This window comes from Aquarana catesbeiana, linkage group LG12 (assembly GCF_042186555.1).
Source record: "Aquarana catesbeiana isolate 2022-GZ linkage group LG12, ASM4218655v1, whole genome shotgun sequence".
In the NCBI taxonomy this organism is placed as follows: Eukaryota; Metazoa; Chordata; class Amphibia; order Anura; family Ranidae; genus Aquarana; species Aquarana catesbeiana.
Genome location: NC_133335.1, coordinates 18,831,266 through 18,852,914, shown reverse-complemented (window position 1 = coordinate 18,852,914; position 21,649 = coordinate 18,831,266). Strand labels below are relative to the sequence as shown.

The 21,649-nt window shown below is 44.6% G+C and overlaps 1 protein-coding gene across 1 annotated transcript in view; it reads left to right on the top strand.

Moving 5' to 3' along the window:
• Nucleotides 1-19,741: 19,741 nt before the first annotated feature.
• Nucleotides 19,742-21,649, top strand: part of KIF3B (kinesin family member 3B) — a 28,652-nt gene continuing 26,744 nt past the window's right edge. The window contains exon 1 of the mRNA XM_073607289.1: nt 19,742-19,895. The gene's annotated coding sequence lies outside the window, so the exon portion shown is untranslated. The remainder of the gene's footprint in view (nt 19,896-21,649) is intronic.

Below are 21,649 nucleotides of genomic sequence, written 5' to 3'. Positions count from 1 at the left end.
CACTGTGTGGCTTTTTTTTCTGTTTGTAGCAATTCATTATAGACCTTGGGATGTAATGTTCGTGGGGAGGGGTTGGGTAGATGTAACCCAATTCATAAAGTCTCCGATAAGCTCCAAAGCCTAACTTTGGGATTTACCAAAATACTATCCTTGCAGTGGGCTGCTGAGGGCTTTCAGGGGGTATAGGGACACTTTGGAAGGGGGGAGTGCAGAGCGCTCTCGGGGAGGTTGGGGGGTTCTGAGGGTCCTCAAGGGGTCTAGGGGCTCTATGGGTGGTTTGGGTGGTGCTGAGGGCTCTTGGGGCACTGTGGGTGGTTGGGGGGGGGGTGCTGAAGGCTGAGGGTCCTCAAGGGATCTGGGGGGCTCTATGGGGGTGCCGAAGGCTCTCAGGTGGTCTTGGGGATCTGTGGGAGGTTGGGGAGTGCTGTGGGCTTTCGGGGGGTCTGGAGGAACTGTGGGTGGTTGGGGGGGGGGTGCTGAGGGCTCTTGGGGCACTGTGGGAGGTTGGAGGGTGCTGAGGGGTCTGTGGGAGATTTCCAGGGTGCTGAGAGTCCCCAAGGGGTCTTGGGCTATCGGCACACTGTGGGAGGTTCGAGGCTGCTGAGGCTCTCAAGGGGTCTGTGGTCACTGTGGGTGGTTGGCAGGTGCTGAGGGCTCTTGGGGCACAGTGGGTGGTTTGAGTTGCTGGGGGCTCTGTGGGAGGTTTGGGGGGTGCTGATGGTCCTTAAGGGGTCTGGGGGCTCTGTGGGAGGTGCGGAGGGCTCTCATTGGGTTTGGGGGCTCTGTGGGTGATTGGGGGGGGGGGATCTGGGGGCACTGTAGGAGGTTGGGAGGTTCTGACGGTTCTTAGGAAGTATGGGGTGCTGAGGGCTATCTGGTGGTCTAGGTTAACTATTGGAGGTTGGGGGTGCTGTTGGCTCTCAGGGGTTCTGGGGCTACTATGGCAGATTGGGGGGCACTTTGGGAGCTGGGTGGCACTGTGGGGGAGTTAGGGAATCTGCAGTTGGCTGAAGGCCAGGGAAGAAGGTGGGTACGGCCTAGGGGTGGAGAGGGCAGCAGGAAGGTGTTAATGAAATTTGAACAGTAATTTTCATTTTGGTTAAATCTGCAGCTTTTATTCCCTGGTGATCCTGCTTTGTAGGTCGGTTCCTTCCTGTTATAGGGTGACAACACTAGGGATGACCCGCACACCCACCGGTTCGGTTCGCGTCAGAACATTCGAATCGACCGAAAGTTCGCACGAACTTTCGAACCCCATTAAAGTCTATAGGACTCGAGCGTGAGAAATCAAAAGTGCGAATTTTAAAGGCTAATATGCAAGTTATTGTCCTTAATAGGGTTTAGGGACCCGGGTCCTGCCCCCAGGGTACATGTATCGATGCAAAAAAAGTTTTAAAAACTGACGTTTTTTAGGGAGCAATGATTTTAATGATGCTTAAAGTGACAAAATAAATGTGAAATATTCCTTTAAATATCATACCGGGGGGGGTGTCTATAGTATGCCTGTAAAGTGGCGCGTGTGTCCCATGTTTAGAACAGTCCCTGCTCAAAATGACATTTCTAAAGTCATTTAAAACTGCTTGCGGTTTAATGTCATGTCTGATTCCGGCAATATGGATGAAAATCATTGAGAAACCCCAGGCCATTACTGGCCCCTTTGAGTCTTGTATGGATATTAAGGGGAACCGCGCACCCAAATAAAAAAAGGGAAAGGCGTGGGGCCCCCAGGCCCCTATATACTCTGAACATCAGTATACAGGCGGTGCAAACAAGACAGGGACTGTAGGTAGAGTAGAATCTGTTTGTAATTTTGAACTGGTACATTTTTTTACGTGTAGCTCCAGCCAAAAAAATCTATTTTTAAGCTTTTTGGAAAACATAGGGAAGGGTTATCACCCCTATAACATTTGTTTTGCTGTCTGTGCCCCTGTTCAGAAGATTTCACCTCACTTTCTGTCCCAATGACTATTAGATTTTGAAAATTTGGGGTTTTTAGTGAAACAAGGAACTCTTACAGGAGAGAATTTCCCTTCCTAGGGGTAGATTTCATCTCCCTTCCTGTTGTCTCCTTCCGTTTGCAAGTAGGAGTCATTTGTAAGTTGGATGTTTGAAAGTAGGGGCCCGCCCTATATACTCAGCAGAAATTTGGGCCTTAGGTGTTGGTGTTACCACAACACTGTAAGCCCTCACAGTTACTCTTGGTGGGCGCAGGAACGGGCCCTGCTGTGAAATATTAGATCAAGAGTAGTAATTACATGCCCCTGTTGAACAGGGTCAGAAAAATTGGGCCTTTGGTGGTGGACGGTGTGGTGGTGTTGCCACAACACTGTAAGGCCTCACAGTTACTCTTAGTGGGCGCAGGAACGGGCCCTGGTGTGAAATATTAGATCAAGAATTGCAATTACATGCCCCTGTTAAACAGGGGCGGAAAAATTGGGCCTAAGGCACTGGTGCTGGTGCCACAACACTGCAACCCCTCACAGATACTCTAGTTGGAGCGCAGGATCTAGCCCTGCTGCAAAGTATTGCATCAAAAATTGTAATTGCACGCCCCTGTTAAACAGGGGCAGAAAAATTGGGCCTTCGCCACTGGTGGCGGTGCCCAGAACCAAAAATGTTCTTGCAAGCTATCAACATGAACATTGAGGAGGAAGAGGTTAGTCACTCAGCATCAGCATAGGCAGTCTTGAAGGGATCTCACATTAAAAAAAAAATTATTCGGTTACATCAGCATCAGGTGCTTGGTAGCTGGTGATCCAAGACTGATTCATTTTTATGAAGGTCAGCCGATCGACCGATTTGGTGGACAGGCTCACCCTGTGATCGGTTACAAAGCCTCCAGCAGCACTGAATGTGCGTTCCGAAAGAACGCTGGATGCAGGACAGGCCAGTAGCTCAATTGCATACTGTGCAAGCTCTGGCCAGTGATCCATCCTCAAGACCCAGTAACCCAGAGGATTTTCGGTGGGAAAGGTGTCCAAGTCTGATCTTGCCCTTAGGTATTACTGCACCATGTGAATCAGATGCTGGCGATGGCTGCTGGAATCGATCATACCTTGGGGGATGCGGACTAAAAAATTGTCTGAACGCAACAGTCAGACGGCCACCTTCTCCACCGCTCCTTCTGTGACTGACCGAAGCCTCAGCAACATGTTGTCCAGGAGGACCAGGAAATTGTAACCTCCCAGGCTCTGGAAATGTGTTGCACAGACCTTTCTGCAAGGCCTCCCGAAGATATTTCATCCTCTGCTCCCTCTGCGATGGCAAGATAAGGTCCACAACCTTACCCTTGTAATGTGGATCAAGGAGGGTTGCCAGCCAGTAATGATCCCTCTCCTTGATACCACGAATACGAGGATCCTTCCGCAGGCTTTGCAGGAACAGGGAGGCCATGCAGCGTAGGTTTGCTGAGGCATTCGGTCCGGAGTCCTCTGGGTCACTAAGGACCACATGGTCCGCAGCTACCTCCTCCCAGCCACGTACAAATCCATGGGTTTCTTCAGACTGTAAATGATCCCTTGAAGACTGCTGCTGATGCTGAGTGCTAGGCTCCACCTCCATGCTGACACAATCCTCCTCCTCCTCGTCCTCTTCCTGTGTGATCGGCGGGCACACAGGAACACTTTCTGGATAAAGGGGACCTTGAGAGGTAAGGAAGTCCTCCTCTTCCTGCCTCTGTTCTGCCTCAAGTGCCCTGTCCATTATTCCATGCAGCGTGTGCTCCAACAAGTGGACAAGAGGGACAGTGTCACTGATGCATGCACTGTCACTGCTCACCATCCTCGTGGCCTCCTCAAATGGTGATAGGACAGTGCATGCATCCCTGATCATGGCCCACTGGCGTGGGGAAAAAAAAACAAGCTCCCCTGACCCTGTCCTGGTGCCATAGTCGCACAGGTACTCATGGATGGCCAACGTTGAGTTCCACCTGGTGGGCATGTCACAGATTAGGCGGTTCTTGGGCAGGTTACATTCCTTTTGGAGGTCAGCCAGCCGAGCACTGGCATAATATGACCGGTGGAAATGCACACAGACTTTCCTGGCCTGCCTCAGGACATCCTGTAAGCCCGGTTACCTGCCCAAGAACCGCTGTACCACCAAGTTGAGGACGTGAGCCAAACGGAGAGGAGATTGGTGCCATTGTCGCAAACCACCATTCCTGGCTTAAGCTGGCGTGGGGTCAACCACCTCTTAGCCTGCCCCTGCAGAGCTGACAGAATCTTTGCCCCAGTGTGGCTCCTGTCCCCCAAGCACACCAGCTCAAGCACCGCATGTCATCTTTTTGCCTGAATGTCTATGGAGCACCGCTGGTTCTGAGGACAAATCAGCACAGGAAGAGGCCATGGAGGAAGAAAAGGAGGGGGTGGAGGAGAGAGGTGTGGCAGAATCACCACTAGTAGAATTTTGGAGGCGTAGTGGCAGAACAACCTCCAACACTACTGCACCCTGTCCTGCATCCTTCCCAGCTGCCAGCAGAGTCACCCAGTGCACGGTGAAAGATAGGTAAGGTCCCTGTCCATGCCTGCTGGACCATGAGTCTGTCCAGAAAGGCATGGACAATGCCTTCCACATGCCGGTAGAGAGCCGGAATCGCCTTCCGTGAAAAAAAGTGGTGTTTGGGAACCTGCCACTGAGGTACCGCACATTCCACAAACTCACGGAAGGGGGCAGAATCTACCAACTGAAAAGGCAGCAATTGAAGTGCTAGCAATTTAGCCAAGCTAGCATTCAACCGCTGGGCATGTGGATGGCTGGGAGCAAACTTCTTTCCCCGGTGGAGCAACTGGGGTAGGGAAATCTGCCTGCTAGAATCTGACGTTGATGTATGGATAGCAGATTGCCCGCAAGTACTTGGCAGTGGCACACCTAATTTTACACCTTCATTCCTCTCAGTGCAGGTCTCTGAGAGGACTGAAGTTATAGTGGGGTTGTAGATCCCAGCTGATGAGGAGCAAGGAGAGGTCCGCCTTGTTCTTTGGTGTGGGTCTTTTAGGTAGTGTTGCCAACGGGCTGCATGGGAGCTCGACATAGGTCTGATTAAGCATGTGGTGCCCAAGCGCTTGCTGTCTAGTCCACGCTTGATACGCTTCAGACATATGTTGCAAATAGCAACGGTGCAATCTGCTGCACGCGTCTCAAAAAAGGCCCACACCAAAGAACTTTTGGAATAACGTGCAGAGTCACCGGCGCCCTGCACTTGCGGAGCTCTGCAGTGTGATGCAGTCGGTTGGCTGCCCTTCAGCTGGCCCCTGGAGGGCATCCTGCCTTGTTGGAGATGTGGCTCCTCCTCCTCTTTCCTATCAGGCACCCAAGTAGAGTCTACAAAGAGACAAACAGTCAGCGCAAAAACCCTCAGATGAAACTAAGCTGCTGAACACTAAAGGCAAATATATAAATCCTTTCACATGGTATAATACTAAAAAATAGTGCAGCGCTGAATTATATATCAGTGTAAAATGTCCGTGAATGAACCATAAGTATCAACGGTGGTGCAGAGTGCTTCATGCAGATCCAAAGTGCTCTTAAATCAGTGCTCCCCCTCCTTTCAGTCAAACCGCTCACCTTGTTAAAGGGACCCCTGAACTAACAGGAAGGTCTGATAGGCGTTCACCACTCGAATGGTGGTCAGGGTAATGTCTTGGCTGGAAGGCAGGGACCTCTTCCTTAATAGGGATCACCACTTAATTTTTCGGTATGCATGAAATGAACAAGAAAAATGCATAGTGCTCTCTGAATACTATTAAAAACACTTCCTTTATTAAAAAAAGTGGTACTCACAAAATTAGCACTATGGCCAGTGCTAGGCTACAAAGCGCATGACAATATTACAGATGACAGTCTAAGATGGCTGCAGGGGCGTCTAAACCAGGATGTAACCAATCCGCACGCGTATCGTCCGGAGGACTTCCTCAGCGGTCTATGGATCCTTAGGTGTAGTCAGTATTGAATATACAGACCCCTGTTTATATCATCTGTTAATTGGTTACTCCTGAGTAGCGCTCATCCAATTAAAACGCCCAACTCAGGAGTAGGGTGCATTGTTAATAGTGGTTGCCATGGCGATCGGCGTCGTGATGTCACGACGCCAGGCCGCAAGGCAATCCCTCTGTACTCACTTCCCCTTCCTAGGTAGACAGGAAGGGGATCCAACAACTATGATTGGCTGTTGCACATAACGGGGGCGTGTTGGAATAACCTATGACGCGAACGCACCATCCCTGTGTCCCGCCTTTTGAACACTTGGCTCACTAGGTTTAATGAAAAACAACTACCTTCCGCGTCAGGGGCGTCCCACACTGTAAAACTACAGCGCGGATGAGACATCACCCTGACGCGATCGCGTCATCATAATGACGCGGTTTCCGGTCACATGATCGCCTGCGTCAATAGGTACCGCCTTCTCAGTTAAAAACAGAGACTGCGTGAGCTGTAATGGGATGAAATATGTCACATGGTACCAATCCCTCTGCAGCTGAAAAGAGGTGTAAGCAGAGAAGGGATAGTGATACCAGGTGGCGTCTTCTAAAAGGCACAAGCAATACCCGAAGCAGCTAATGCAATCAGCACCATTGCGTTGGGCAATTCTAGTTCAACAAACCTAATCCCATAATGTCACTGTTAAAAAAGATTAATTTTGAAGGACAAAATATATTAACAAAAATAAAAATAAAATAAATATGAAAAAATGATGATTAAAAAAATATATAATGATGAAAAAAATCCCCACTATATAAATTACTAAATATAAATAAGACTCATCTCTGCAGCCACCTTTTACAACACAGTCATCATACACAAAAAAAAAAAAACAAATCAGTAAGTACCAGATATTTAAATATGTAAAAATGTAAAAACATAAAGGCCTCCCTGTTAAAATAAACTATCTGTCAGAAATGAAACAGTTCAAATCGAACTCAACATTGAGCCCCTTTGGTACTCCCACACGGGTCTCATATACCCAGAAAGACTCCCGGCGGCTCAATTGTCTTATAAAGTTACCCCCTCGCCAATGGGGTGTAACCTTTTCGACTCCCCAAAATTTCAATTTGGCGGGACTGCGCTTATGACATAATTTAAAATGCTTGGAGACATTATGTGAGTCTAATCCTTTTTTAATGTTAGTAATGTGTTCACCAATGCGGACATGCAAAGGGCGAGACGTTCTACCAACATATTGTAAGCCGCATTCGCATTCCATAATATAAACCACCCCTGTGGTGGAGCATGTGATAAAATCTTTAATCAGATATGTCTTCTTTGTTGCTGTAGCTGTAAATTCTTTACGTTTTTTAATATTCCCCCTAGCTTGTTTACAAGCTGGGCAACGTCCACATGCATAAAAACCTGTCAAGAGGTTAGATAACCTATTTTCGGAAGCAAGAGGTGGATCGATAACCCCCGGGGCTAGCTTATCTCTGAGGGAGGGGGCCCTTTTGTAGACAAACTGGGGACGTTCAGGAAGGACAGGGCCAAGCGTTTTATCTTGCTTTAAAATGGGCCAATACCTCCGAATAATCTTTTCGAATTTCTTGTATTGGACGTTATAGTCCAAAACGATCCTTATATTCCCTGTATTGTCTTGTTTAACCTTAGGACCATTAGAAACAAGTGTAGTTCTATCCAACTTGCGGACAGTCTCAATATGTTTCATAATGTCTGATTTGTTGTACCCCTTTTGGACAAAACGTGTTGATAGAATTTCGGACTGTACAAGAAACTCCTGTTCCTGTGAACAGTTCCGCCTGATGCGTACAAATTGTCCCTTGGGAATGTTGCACAACCATTGAAAATGGTGGCAACTGCCAAGGGGGATGTACGCATTACGATCAGTGGGTTTGAAGTGGTTTCTTAATTCTAACCCGTTATCTCTTAGATGAATATCAAGATCAAGATACGTGACATGATCGATTCCCACATTCCAGGAGAGAACAATATTTCTATTGTTCTCATCTAATTTTTTCATGAAGGTGTCAAGGTTCGATCGGTCACCGTTCCAAATCATAATAATATCGTCGATATACCGTTGGTAACAGATAAGTTCAGGGGGTGTGTTCTTGTAAATCACTTCTTCCTCCCAGTGTGCCATAAATAAGTTGGCAACACTGGGAGCAAAACGAGCCCCCATTGCCACTCCCCTTGTTTGGAGGAAAAACCGTCTATTGTACCAAAAATAATTTTTTGCTAAACAGAATCTTAAACAATCCAGAATAAAGTTCTTTTGTCTTTTTGTCAGCTCAGCTGATCCAAATGCCCACTGTACTGAAGTTAGCGCATCCTCATGGCTAATGATCGTGTAAAGAGAACTAACATCCGCTGTAATTAATACACATGAAGAAGTGAGTGGGAGAGACTCTAAAATGTGGATAATGTGTTTAGTATCTTTTACAAAAGAGCGGGTTTTAGTAACCATGGGCTGTAGGAAATGGTCAATATACTGACCCAGTCTCGAAGAGACTGAGTCTATCCCGTTGACTATGGGGCGACCAGGGGGGTGGGTACTGTTTTTATGTATTTTAGGTAAAAAGTAGATAATAGGGGTACGGCAGAAAAAAGGGTCCAAATATGAAGCCTCTTTTAAGTTGAGGACACCAATGTGTTTTCCTCTTGCTATAAGGTAGTGTAACTCCTCTTTGTATTGGAGCATCGGGTCCTTTGTAAGTAAAACATAAGTATTATGATCAGCCAGCATATTTTCCATTTCATTGTTGTAATATGTTTTACTTAAGACAACCAAACCTCCTCCCTTATCAGCTGGGCGTATAACCAGATCTTTGCGTTTTAACAAGGACTCAATTCCTCTTTTGATATGTAAAGGATCGTTGACTTTCCGGACTTTCAATGCATCCAGATCTTTGTTAACCATATTCCTAAAAACTTCCATATGTTTGTTGTCTCGGTTGGGGGGATTGAAAACAGATTTATTGCGGAGAGACGAGTGCGTAATTGAAGATTTCTGAATATTAATAGAATTACGCACTATAGCATTCGAAAGGTGGTATTTCTTGATATTAAGGGTTCTCATAAATTTTTGCAAACTAATATAAGTTTGGAATTTGTTTAAGTTACGGGTAGGGGCATATTTCAGGCCCTTATCTAAGACTTTAATCTCATCCTCAGTTAAGGGAGAACCACTGAGGTTATAAATACCAGCTCCTATCGGGGTCTGACTCTTTTGAATTCGCCTTCCTCCTCTCCTTCCTCTCTGTTTTTTCTTTTCCTTACTCCGCTGTCTGGGTATCCCAGGGACGGGCCCATATTCACCCTCCCTCCCGGATTGGGTGGGACATACGGGGTCACCATCCCCCTTCCATGAGGCGACCTGTAAAAATCCCCTCCCCTCCTAGGTCCAACATTCTGTAAGGGGGTAAACCTATTATGGGTAGGGATGGGATTTCTGACATGTTGAAAACCTCTTCCTCTGTTAGGGGGAAAATTCCGAGAATAATCAGAATACTGGTTGCCGTTATGACTCCAATTCTGCCCATTCTTAGGATAAGAAGTTTCTTGATGATAAATATCATTTGTATGTGGAGGGTTCCAGGGATACTGCCTATAGGGAGATTCATAAACATCTCTCCCCGGCCCCCTCCCTTTCTTATTCTTACCTCTTTTGTTGCGTACAGGTCTAAATTGATTGGAATTGGCTGGGGTAGCATGATTATTGTATTGAAACTGCTCGCAATTACCACCATCATTCTCTTGAATAAGAGAAGGAGTATGGAGGGGCTCTCCATTAGTCGGTGCTGTTTGTGAGGGAACTATTAATGAGTCACCTGGTTTGGTTTGCCATTTATAGATATTCCCTTTACCAAAATCCTCAAAATCTCTTAGATATTTCTTTTTCTTTTTATTTTGGGTCTCATAATCCCATTTAACTAGTTTATTTTTTAACTCAGCTGCAAGTCTAATAAACTCATCGGATTCCTTATGGGACTCAATGGAGCTTTTGAGTTCAGTGATCTGAGTTTCTAGTAGAGTCATCTTACGTCGTTTACGTACTAAAAGAAACTCAATCAACTCAAGACCTTTACCGGTAAAGAACATTTCCCATTCTTTCATCGAATGCTCATCCATGAGGCCATCGTTGGGAGATACTTCTCGTCCAATACAAGAAATTCGAAAAGATTATTCGGAGGTATTGGCCCATTTTAAAGCAAGATAAAACGCTTGGCCCTGTCCTTCCTGAACGTCCCCAGTTTGTCTACAAAAGGGCCCCCTCCCTCAGAGATAAGCTAGCCCCGGGGGTTATCGATCCACCTCTTGCTTCCGAAAATAGGTTATCTAACCTCTTGACAGGTTTTTATGCATGTGGACGTTGCCCAGCTTGTAAACAAGCTAGGGGGAATATTAAAAAACGTAAAGAATTTACAGCTACAGCAACAAAGAAGACATATCTGATTAAAGATTTTATCACATGCTCCACCACAGGGGTGGTTTATATTATGGAATGCGAATGCGGCTTACAATATGTTGGTAGAACGTCTCGCCCTTTGCATGTCCGCATTGGTGAACACATTACTAACATTAAAAAAGGATTAGACTCACATAATGTCTCCAAGCATTTTAAATTATGTCATAAGCGCAGTCCCGCCAAATTGAAATTTTGGGGAGTCGAAAAGGTTACACCCCATTGGCGAGGGGGTAACTTTATAAGACAATTGAGCCGCCGGGAGTCTTTCTGGGTATATGAGACCCGTGTGGGAGTACCAAAGGGGCTCAATGTTGAGTTCGATTTGAACTGTTTCATTTCTGACAGATAGTTTATTTTAACAGGGAGGCCTTTATGTTTTTACATTTTTACATATTTAAATATCTGGTACTTACTGATTTGTTTTTTTTTTGTGTATGATGACTGTGTTGTAAAAGGTGGCTGCAGAGATGAGTCTTATTTATATTTAGTAATTTATATAGTGGGGATTTTTTTCATCATTATATATTTTTTTAATCATCATTTTTTCATATTTATTTTATTTTTATTTTTGTTAATATATTTTGTCCTTCAAAATTAATCTTTTTTAACAGTGACATTATGGGATTAGGTTTGTTGAACTAGAATTGCCCAACGCAATGGTGCTGATTGCATTAGCTGCTTCGGGTATTGCTTGTGCCTTTTAGAAGACGCCACCTGGTATCACTATCCCTTCTCTGCTTACACCTCTTTTCAGCTGCAGAGGGATTGGTACCATGTGACATATTTCATCCCATTACAGCTCACGCAGTCTCTGTTTTTAACTGAGAAGGCGGTACCTATTGACGCAGGCGATCATGTGACCGGAAACCGCGTCATTATGATGACGCGATCGCGTCAGGGTGATGTCTCATCCGCGCTGTAGTTTTACAGTGTGGGACGCCCCTGACGCGGAAGGTAGTTGTTTTTCATTAAACCTAGTGAGCCAAGTGTTCAAAAGGCGGGACACAGGGATGGTGCGTTCGCGTCATAGGTTATTCCAACACGCCCCCGTTATGTGCAACAGCCAATCATAGTTGTTGGATCCCCTTCCTGTCTACCTAGGAAGGGGAAGTGAGTACAGAGGGATTGCCTTGCGGCCCGGCGTCGTGACATCACGACGCCGATCGCCATGGCAACCACTATTAACAATGCACCCTACTCCTGAGTTGGGCGTTTTAATTGGATGAGCGCTACTCAGGAGTAACCAATTAACAGATGATATAAACAGGGGTCTGTATATTCAATACTGACTACACCTAAGGATCCATAGACCGCTGAGGAAGTCCTCCGGACGATACGCGTGCGGATTGGTTACATCCTGGTTTAGACGCCCCTGCAGCCATCTTAGACTGTCATCTGTAATATTGTCATGCGCTTTGTAGCCTAGCACTGGCCATAGTGCTAATTTTGTGAGTACCACTTTTTTTAATAAAGGAAGTGTTTTTAATAGTATTCAGAGAGCACTATGCATTTTTCTTGTTCATTTCATGCATACCGAAAAATTAAGTGGTGATCCCTATTAAGGAAGAGGTCCCTGCCTTCCAGCCAAGACATTACCCTGACCACCATTCGAGTGGTGAACGCCTATCAGACCTTCCTGTTAGTTCAGGGGTCCCTTTAACAAGGTGAGCGGTTTGACTGAAAGGAGGGGGAGCACTGATTTAAGAGCACTTTGGATCTGCATGAAGCACTCTGCACCACCGTTGATACTTATGGTTCATTCACGGACATTTTACACTGATATATAATTCAGCGCTGCACTATTTTTTAGTATTATACCATGTGAAAGGATTTATATATTTGCCTTTAGTGTTCAGCAGCTTAGTTTCATCTGAGGGTTTTTGCGCTGACTGTTTGTCTCTTTGTAAATTCACTGTTTGGTTAATATATTTCGGTCTAGCAGCATTAACTATGGATATCTTTCAATATATTGAAAAAAGAGAAATTAAATTAGGAGAGATCTTTACCATTAACCATAACTCTGAGGAATCTAATGCCCTGTCCACTGGTTTTAGAAAACTCGGTTATTTATTTGAGAAAAAAATTAAAACCTGGTGGGACATTGTCTCATTTGAACAATACCTCACAGCCAAGTTAATCCCGAGGAGGCTTAGATGGGAAGTATCTCCCAACGATGGCCTCATGGATGAGCATTCGATGAAAGAATGGGAAATGTTCTTTACCGGTAAAGGTCTTGAGTTGATTGAGTTTCTTTTAGTACGTAAACGACGTAAGATGACTCTACTAGAAACTCAGATCACTGAACTCAAAAGCTCCATTGAGTCCCATAAGGAATCCGATGAGTTTATTAGACTTGCAGCTGAGTTAAAAAATAAACTAGTTAAATGGGATTATGAGACCCAAAATAAAAAGAAAAAGAAATATCTAAGAGATTTTGAGGATTTTGGTAAAGGGAATATCTATAAATGGCAAACCAAACCAGGTGACTCATTAATAGTTCCCTCACAAACAGCACCGACTAATGGAGAGCCCCTCCATACTCCTTCTCTTATTCAAGAGAATGATGGTGGTAATTGCGAGCAGTTTCAATACAATAATCATGCTACCCCAGCCAATTCCAATCAATTTAGACCTGTACGCAACAAAAGAGGTAAGAATAAGAAAGGGAGGGGGCCGGGGAGAGATGTTTATGAATCTCCCTATAGGCAGTATCCCTGGAACCCTCCACATACAAATGATATTTATCATCAAGAAACTTCTTATCCTAAGAATGGGCAGAATTGGAGTCATAACGGCAACCAGTATTCTGATTATTCTCGGAATTTTCCCCCTAACAGAGGAAGAGGTTTTCAACATGTCAGAAATCCCATCCCTACCCATAATAGGTTTACCCCCTTACAGAATGTTGGACCTAGGAGGGGAGGGGATTTTTACAGGTCGCCTCATGGAAGGGGGATGGTGACCCCGTATGTCCCACCCAATCCGGGAGGGAGGGTGAATATGGGCCCGTCCCTGGGATACCCAGACAGCGGAGTAAGGAAAAGAAAAAACAGAGAGGAAGGAGAGGAGGAAGGCGAATTCAAAAGAGTCAGACCCCGATAGGAGCTGGTATTTATAACCTCAGTGGTTCTCCCTTAACTGAGGATGAGATTAAAGTCTTAGATAAGGGCCTGAAATATGCCCCTACCCGTAACTTAAACAAATTCCAAACTTATATTAGTTTGCAAAAATTTATGAGAACCCTTAATATCAAGAAATACCACCTTTCGAATGCTATAGTGCGTAATTCTATTAATATTCAGAAATCTTCAATTACGCACTCGTCTCTCCGCAATAAATCTGTTTTCAATCCCCCCAACCGAGACAACAAACATATGGAAGTTTTTAGGAATATGGTTAACAAAGATCTGGATGCATTGAAAGTCCGGAAAGTCAACGATCCTTTACATATCAAAAGAGGAATTGAGTCCTTGTTAAAACGCAAAGATCTGGTTATACGCCCAGCTGATAAGGGAGGAGGTTTGGTTGTCTTAAGTAAAACATATTACAACAATGAAATGGAAAATATGCTGGCTGATCATAATACTTATGTTTTACTTACAAAGGACCCGATGCTCCAATACAAAGAGGAGTTACACTACCTTATAGCAAGAGGAAAACACATTGGTGTCCTCAACTTAAAAGAGGCTTCATATTTGGACCCTTTTTTCTGCCGTACCCCTATTATCTACTTTTTACCTAAAATACATAAAAACAGTACCCACCCCCCTGGTCGCCCCATAGTCAACGGGATAGACTCAGTCTCTTCGAGACTGGGTCAGTATATTGACCATTTCCTACAGCCCATGGTTACTAAAACCCGCTCTTTTGTAAAAGATACTAAACACATTATCCACATTTTAGAGTCTCTCCCACTCACTTCTTCATGTGTATTAATTACAGCGGATGTTAGTTCTCTTTACACGATCATTAGCCATGAGGATGCGCTAACTTCAGTACAGTGGGCATTTGGATCAGCTGAGCTGACAAAAAGACAAAAGAACTTTATTCTGGATTGTTTAAGATTCTGTTTAGCAAAAAATTATTTTTGGTACAATAGACGGTTTTTCCTCCAAACAAGGGGAGTGGCAATGGGGGCTCGTTTTGCTCCCAGTGTTGCCAACTTATTTATGGCACACTGGGAGGAAGAAGTGATTTACAAGAACACACCCCCTGAACTTATCTGTTACCAACGGTATATCGACGATATTATTATGATTTGGAACGGTGACCGATCGAACCTTGACACCTTCATGAAAAAATTAGATGAGAACAATAGAAATATTGTTCTCTCCTGGAATGTGGGAATCGATCATGTCACGTATCTTGATCTTGATATTCATCTAAGAGATAACGGGTTAGAATTAAGAAACCACTTCAAACCCACTGATCGTAATGCGTACATCCCCCTTGGCAGTTGCCACCATTTTCAATGGTTGTGCAACATTCCCAAGGGACAATTTGTACGCATCAGGCGGAACTGTTCACAGGAACAGGAGTTTCTTGTACAGTCCGAAATTCTATCAACACGTTTTGTCCAAAAGGGGTACAACAAATCAGACATTATGAAACATATTGAGACTGTCCGCAAGTTGGATAGAACTACACTTGTTTCTAATGGTCCTAAGGTTAAACAAGACAATACAGGGAATATAAGGATCGTTTTGGACTATAACGTCCAATACAAGAAATTCGAAAAGATTATTCGGAGGTATTGGCCCATTTTAAAGCAAGATAAAACGCTTGGCCCTGTCCTTCCTGAACGTCCCCAGTTTGTCTACAAAAGGGCCCCCTCCCTCAGAGATAAGCTAGCCCCGGGGGTTATCGATCCACCTCTTGCTTCCGAAAATAGGTTATCTAACCTCTTGACAGGTTTTTATGCATGTGGACGTTGCCCAGCTTGTAAACAAGCTAGGGGGAATATTAAAAAACGTAAAGAATTTACAGCTACAGCAACAAAGAAGACATATCTGATTAAAGATTTTATCACATGCTCCACCACAGGGGTGGTTTATATTATGGAATGCGAATGCGGCTTACAATATGTTGGTAGAACGTCTCGCCCTTTGCATGTCCGCATTGGTGAACACATTACTAACATTAAAAAAGGATTAGACTCACATAATGTCTCCAAGCATTTTAAATTATGTCATAAGCGCAGTCCCGCCAAATTGAAATTTTGGGGAGTCGAAAAGGTTACACCCCATTGGCGAGGGGGTAACTTTATAAGACAATTGAGCCGCCGGGAGTCTTTCTGGGTATATGAGACCCGTGTGGGAGTACCAAAGGGGCTCAATGTTGAGTTCGATTTGAACTGTTTCATTTCTGACAGATAGTTTATTTTAACAGGGAGGCCTTTATGTTTTTACATTTTTACATATTTAAATATCTGGTACTTACTGATTTGTTTTTTTTTTTTTGTGTATGATGACTGTGTTGTAAAAGGTGGCTGCAGAGATGAGTCTTATTTATATTTAGTAATTTATATAGTGGGGATTTTTTTCATCATTATATATTTTTTTAATCATCATTTTTTCATATTTATTTTATTTTTATTTTTGTTAATATATTTTGTCCTTCAAAATTAATCTTTTTTAACAGTGACATTATGGGATTAGGTTTGTTGAACTAGAATTGCCCAACGCAATGGTGCTGATTGCATTAGCTGCTTCGGGTATTGCTTGTGCCTTTTAGAAGACGCCACCTGGTATCACTATCCCTTCTCTGCTTACACCTCTTTTCAGCTGCAGAGGGATTGGTACCATGTGACATATTTCATCCCATTACAGCTCACGCAGTCTCTGTTTTTAACTGAGAAGGCGGTACCTATTGACGCAGGCGATCATGTGACCGGAAACCGCGTCATTATGATGACGCGATCGCGTCAGGGTGATGTCTCATCCGCGCTGTAGTTTTACAGTGTGGGACGCCCCTGACGCGGAAGGTAGTTGTTTTTCATTAAACCTAGTGAGCCAAGTGTTCAAAAGGCGGGACACAGGGATGGTGCGTTCGCGTCATAGGTTATTCCAACACGCCCCCGTTATGTGCAACAGCCAATCATAGTTGTTGGATCCCCTTCCTGTCTACCTAGGAAGGGGAAGTGAGTACAGAGGGATTGCCTTGCGGCCTGGCGTCGTGACATCACGACGCCGATCGCCATGGCAACCACTATTAACAATGCACCCTACTCCTGAGTTGGGCGTTTTAATTGGATGAGCGCTACTCAGGAGTAACCAATTAACAGATGATATAAACAGGGGTCTGTATATTCAATACTGACTACACCTAAGGATCCATAGACCGCTGAGGAAGTCCTCCGGACGATACGCGTGCGGATTGGTTACATCCTGGTTTAGACGCCCCTGCAGCCATCTTAGACTGTCATCTGTAATATTGTCATGCGCTTTGTAGCCTAGCACTGGCCATAGTGCTAATTTTGTGAGTACCACTTTTTTTAATAAAGGAAGTGTTTTTAATAGTATTCAGAGAGCACTATGCATTTTTCTTGTTCATTTCATGCATACCGAAAAATTAAGTGGTGATCCCTATTAAGGAAGAGGTCCCTGCCTTCCAGCCAAGACATTACCCTGACCACCATTCGAGTGGTGAACGCCTATCAGACCTTCCTGTTAGTTCAGGGGTCCCTTTAACAAGGTGAGCGGTTTGACTGAAAGGAGGGGGAGCACTGATTTAAGAGCACTTTGGATCTGCATGAAGCACTCTGCACCACCGTTGATACTTATGGTTCATTCACGGACATTTTACACTGATATATAATTCAGCGCTGCACTATTTTTTAGTATTAACCCAAGTAGAGTCGTTGAGCTCATCATCCCCTCCCTCCTCGTCACTGGAGCAAACCTGGCAGTATGCTGCAGCTGGGGGAACATGACTGCCAGTTTGTTGTCCTTCCTGGGCACCCCCTGTCTCTGGGCTCACATTACTGCCTTCCTCAAGCTGGGTACCATCATTGGAGCCTTCAAAACCCTGTGCATCCTCCTGCAGCATGTACCCAACACAGTGGTCGAACAGTTCGGGGGACTCCTCCAGTGGAGCTAGGGAAAGAGTAACTGATGATGACCTTGAGTCCAAGGAATAGGCTGCTTTGGCACCTGCATTGGCAGCCAAGGTAGCCTGGGTGACAGAGGATGAGGACGGCTTGGTCATCCACTCTACCAACTCTTCGGCATGTTGTGGCTCAACATGGCCAGCTGCCGAGAAAAAGGACAAGCTTGCCCCACGGCCACGTGCTGATGAGGATGCACCGTGTCCAGGACCAGCACTGTTGCCTCTAGACCACAGAGCCTGCTTGCCCTCTTTTATTGGCCTGTGAGTGTCTGCCTCTCCTTGTTGGCCTTCCAGACATACTGTCTTTGATGAATTGGAATAGGTACACAAGAAATGGCCTGCAGTGAGGTGTAGCTGCACAAAGCTGGGATATATATATATATATATATATATATATATATATATATATATATATATATATATATATATATTGATTATACTGCAGCTAGCTGAATCGCCTGCCTGTAGAATTATTAGGAAGAAAACAACAAGAAGTGTCTGCAATGAGCTTTAGCTGCATACAGTACACTAATATACTGCAGCTAGCTGAATCAACTGCCTGCCTGTGGTATTATTAGGAAGAGGACACCAGCAATTGTCTGCAGTTATCTTTAGTTGCATACTGCACAGGATACAGTACTGACTGAAAATACTGTAGCTGACTGCCTGAGGTATTATTAGGAGGAGAATAACAGGAACAGATCTAGCTAAACTGAATACAGTGTGTGTGTATATATATATATATATATATGTATACACACACACACACCTCCTGGGATGCATATATATACTCAATACACTGACTGCAGCTAACTGACTCGCCTGCCTGCTCTAACTCTCTCTCTCTCTCTCTCTCTCTCTCTCCCCCCCCCCCCCCGGCGGAACACACTACACAAGGCCTACTTCAAGGCGGCCTTATATAGTGTGGGGCGTGTACTAAATCCCCTGAGGCATAATTGGCCAAAGCCAGCCTGTGATTGGCTAAAGCATGCGGGTCATAGTGCATGCTTGGCCAATCATCAGCCAGCAATGCACTGCCATGCCGCAGTGAATTATGGGCCGTGACGCGCCATTTGAATTTGGCGCGAACGGCCCATAATGTTCGTAATTCGACGAACTGTGGAACGGCCGATGTTCAACTCAAACTCAAAGCTCATCCGTAGACAACACTATCCTGGTCTTCCAAATTGTGTTTATGTTGTCACCCTACTATCACACAGGCTTCCAGTGGAGACTACAACACACATTACATGGGCCACTGTTGTCGCCATCAGGAAACCTGCACTGAGATGCCATGCAGCCCTCACTGCAGTGCTATGTAGACAGGAAGTGGCTGCAAAGAGGCTGCAGGAGATCAGCATCACTGAGATGTAACAAAAGATGAATAAAAAGGGAAAACAAACTTTATTAAAATCTGACAATTGTATTTGTTGCGGATGCTTCAACTTTTGCAGTTAAGCTTTACATTTACAGTACTTTAAAGGCAACTTTTTCCTGGGGAAATGGCATGCCTGGCTTCCCCTTCCCACTGACAAGCATGCAGCTAGTGAAGGCAGAACTTCATACATCTTCTGGGTTAGTGACACCGATGATAGGGGCCAAAGGCAGCCAGGCCCGCCCGGCATAACAGCCAGGCTATCGGCTGAGGAGATCTCAGGAATGGCTGTCTGTGTATTCCCAACACTGAGCTGCACAGAAGATGAATGTTCTGTCTGTGACTCTATTGGGGAGAGTTTCCCTGAAGTCCTGTTTCTGTGACACCCATAGAAGAAAAGGGAGAGCAGTTGTCACCCAGACCGGAAGTGAGGATAATTCTCCTTAGGGGGACACCTGACAACGTTTCTGATCCTCTGCTGCATACAAAGCATTATAATCGCAGGGCACATAGTTGATTGGTAACTATCAGCTGATTTTGAGTAAGGGCGTTTTGATAGGGCGGGGTTCTGTGTTCACCATCTCCCATCCTAGCTGAGAAATCACAGGCTCCGCCCCTCAGAGCCGAGCCGTCCTATGTAGCCCCGCCCAACGGAGCCGGGCCGCCCTATGTAGCCCCGCCCGACAGAGCCGAGCCGCCCTATTTAGTCACCGCCCGTCCTCGCTGTGTAGCCTCGCCCCTTAGGGCTGAGCCTTCCTATGTAACCCCGCCCCGAGCCGCGCCCCGTAGCCCCTCCCCTCAAAGTGTAGCCGCCTTCTGTAATCCTGCCCCTCCGAGCAGAGCCACCCTTGCTAGCCCCGCCCTCGTGGCTCTGCAGTGCAGGGGGCGGTGCCTGTTGCCAGGGAAGTGGATTGTGCGGCCTGTTGACCGTTGCTAGGGAAGTGGTGGTCCGGCGGTCGGTCGGCATCCGGCGGTGCTGGGACAGAGGGACGGGGATGGCAGGTGAGGGGGAGCGGGACGTGGAGGGGGCCCCACCCGCTGTGTGTATGGAGAGCCACACCGGCATGGCTTCCGCTGGTCTCATCCCATCACCGGCCGGTGTACACACAACCCGGGCCTCATACACCCGGGGGAGGGGAGACCCCGGACTGATCACCACCGGGGGAGGGGACAGATCACCCATTACAGGGACAGAGGTCAGGATTATAGATTAAATGCCATAGAGATGTAAACATTGTATATAGAAGATCCATCATAGAGATGTATACATTGTATAGAAGATCCATCATAGAGATGTTAACATTGTATATAGAAGATCCATCATAGAGATGTAAACATTGTATATAGAAGATCCATCATAGAGATGTATACATTGTATAGAAGATCCATCATAGAGATGTATACATTGTATATAGAAGATCCATCCCACACACTCAGTATCATTGGAGAGGGGTCAGGGTACTATACAGTTATCAGAGTTGTCATACAGAAGTGTACAGATCATTGTGGCAGGTGGTCAGGATAGACCAGGACATCATAGATATGTATACATTGTATATAGAAGTTCCATCATAGAGATGTATACATTGTATAGAAGATCCATCATAGAGATGATCACATTGTATATAGGAGGTCTATCATAGAGATGTATACATTGTATATAGAAGATCCATCATAGAGATGTATACATTGTATATAGAAGATCCATCATAGAGATGTATACATTGTATAGAAGATCCATCATAGAGATGTATACATTGTATAGAAGATCCATCATAGAGATGTATACATTGTATAGAAGATCCATCATAGAGATGTATACATTGTATAGATGATCCATCATAGAGATGTATACATTGTATAGAAGATCCATCATAGAGATGTATACATTGTATAGAAGATCCATCATAGAGATGTATACATTGTATAGAAGATCCATCATAGAGATCTAAACATTGTGTAGAAGATCCATCATAGAGAAGTATACATTGTATAGAAGATCCATCATAGAGATGTATACATTGTATAGAAGATCCATCATAGAGATGTATACATTGTATAGAAGATCCATCATAGAGATGTAAACATTGTATAGAAGATCCATCATAGAGATGTATACATTGTATATAGAAGATCCATCATAGAGATGTATACATTGTATATAGAAGATCCATCATAGAGATGTATACATTGTATAGAAGATCCATCCCACACACTCAGTATCATTGGAGAGGGGTCAGGGTACTATACAGTTATCAGAGTTGTCATACAGAAGTGTACAGATTATTGTGGCAGGTGGTCAGGATAGACCAGGACATCATAGATATGTATACATTGTATAGGAGATCCGTCGTAGAGATGTATACATTGTATATAGAAGTTCCATCATAGATATGTATACATTGTATAGGAGATCCGTCGTAGAGATGTATACATTGTATAGAAGATCAATCATAGAGATGTATACATTGTATGTAGAAGATCATCATAGAGATGTATACATTGTATAGAAGATCCATCATAGAGATGTAAACATTGTATAGAAGATCCATCATAGAGATGTAAACATTGTATAGAAGATCCATCATAGAGAAGTATACATTGTATAGAAGATCCATCATAGAGATGTATACATTGTATAGAAGATCCATCATAGAGATGTATACATTGTATAGAAGATCCATCATAGAGATGTAAACATTGTATAGAAGATCCATCATAGAGATGTATACATTGTATATAGAAGATCCATCATA